We start from the raw sequence: 2,284 nt of genomic DNA, 5'->3' as shown, positions 1-2,284 counted from the left end.
GGGGCGGAACGGGCAAGTCCCGGACTTGTCCCCGTGAGTCCCGGACTCACGGTGGGGAGACACAAAACCTGGTACCCGGTTTGTGCTCTGGAGTGGAGTCTTGTTTTTCTAGTCACCAGGACTTAGGACTCAGATACCTGAGCTGTCGTTAGAGGACTTACCCAGGCCGGGGCGAAGGTGATTTGCCTGTGTTGTTTGCTGGGAAGGCGCCAGGGAAGATGGTCGCGGGTGCTGGGGGGCAGGTCAGAGTGCCGTGGGAATGGGGGGTTCTGGACCCTCCGATGAGGAATCGGGGGCATCAGCAATTCCGCTTCTGACACCAATGTTAGAGCTCCGTCGGCACTCAACGACCACGCCACATACCAGGGTACCCGACAGGAGATTTTATTAAAGAGGCGAAAGGGTGCCTGAACTGAGGAAGTACAGAAGAAGAAGAGGAGGAGAAGAAGAGAAGAAGAAGGAAAAGAGGAAGAAGAGAAGAAGAAAGAGGAAGAAGAGAAGAGAGGAAGAAGAGCTGGAAATTAAAGTCTTGATGTCAATACTTCTGCTTTGTTTTAAAAAGATCCAAAGGCATGTCATATTACAAATACAAATAGTCTGCTGTAGAGAAAATTGACATCATTTTCTCTGATGAACACTCTAGGAACGGTATTTACTGAAATTATGTTGCTCTCCTAAATTATAGTTTAGATAATTCAGGTAGGAAAAAAAAAAAAGATAACAAACTGACATTATATTATACATATGTAATATTCTCTTATAGAAAATAAAGGAGTTCTTCAGATCAAAGGGGGAAAAAAACAGATAAAATTAACAGTCTCTTTAGGCCTATATCTCCCTGATAGGCATGGAAATAACTATTCTCTGTTAGAAAATTAGGGAAAGCACAAGGAAAGAGCCAGGGAAAGGGAGAGATAGAGTAAGTACCAAGAAGAAAATAGGAGAATCGGAGGAGAAGAAAGAGAAAAGAAAAGAGAACAGGAAGAGACCAAAGAGCCTGTGAGAGGAAGAGGCAGACTGTCAGCAATCCTTCAAGGGTCATGCAAAGACTCCAAGTGATAGATGGCCACAGACTGGTTCACAGTATTTTTAAAAACCTAGTCCACAGTGTTTTTATAGAAATAAATGTAATTGGCTTATTTCGATTCTATGAAACAAAACAAACAAAAACCTATTTTAAAACTTAGACCAAATATAACTGATTCAGTGTTTGGGCCCCTCAGTCAGCCCTGGTGACTCATTTTAGTCAACACTAAAATTGTATTGACTGCCACTGGACATGACTTGTTGAGTTCCGTGAGTAACTGGGAAGATGACTTTCACAGTTGTAAAGGATTCTGTGAGGAACTCCTGAGAAAATTCACTTTCCTGTTCCATACAATGTTGAAAAAAAAAAAGTATGGATTAATATGTGTTTTCTTTTTCCTGTCATTTCCCTTCCCTATTGCAAGATGGCCATGAGGTTTTTATGTTTTCATCTCTCAGGGGAGTTTTCATTGCAAGGCCAAAGCAGAAGCACACTGAATATTACTTATCTTTCTAGATTCTTTTTTTTTCCTAAAAGTCTAGACTTGTTTAGTGAATTATGCCACATCTACAGAGAAAAAGAGAAAAGAAAAGAGGTGAATGTTTGGAAAGAGAACTTAGCCCTAAGACCAAAAAAAGGAATTCAGATCCACAGGGTCTTCAACAAGGAGATTACACAAAGTAGGTGATGTCAGGCCCCCTGTAAAGAATGAGAGATTGCACACTAATTACCTGAGCATCCAGCCTCACCAAGACCCAGGCCTGTGCTTGTAAATGAACCAGTAGACCCTCTCCCCATCAAGGGCTGATGTGCACTTGAGCAGAGATTCATTAGAACCAAAGCCATGAAGACCATCCCCAATATTCTCACTGTAGGATTCACTACCCTCCCCCTCTCCCAGCTCATCCACACCAGCAGATTCACCCAACCCAGAGACAGAGAATATTCCAATGATAGCCAAGATTAAATTTCAACCAAGATGATGAGATGAAGGCTTAGAGCAGATTAAATTTGATTTAGAGAAGTAAAAGAAATTTCTAACACCTAAGTGTTGGGGTGGAATAAAATTCATTGCTGATATAGCACTTTTTAATGAGTCACTTTAATTTTATACAGTTCCTTCACATCTCACATTAAATGCAAAGTAGAATCATCTTATTCTCAGCTTCCTCCATCCCAGCTCATGGGCTGCAATGTGTCAGACATTGTTCTAAACACTTTACCACAACATTCTGAGAGAGGTACTATTAGTACCCT

Source organism: Orycteropus afer, unplaced genomic scaffold (assembly GCF_000298275.1).
Source record: "Orycteropus afer afer isolate SDZICR_OR568_19922 unplaced genomic scaffold, OryAfe1.0 scaffold00339, whole genome shotgun sequence".
NCBI classification, from domain to species: Eukaryota; Metazoa; Chordata; class Mammalia; order Tubulidentata; family Orycteropodidae; genus Orycteropus; species Orycteropus afer.
Note: the sequence above shows the minus strand (reverse complement) of the source record.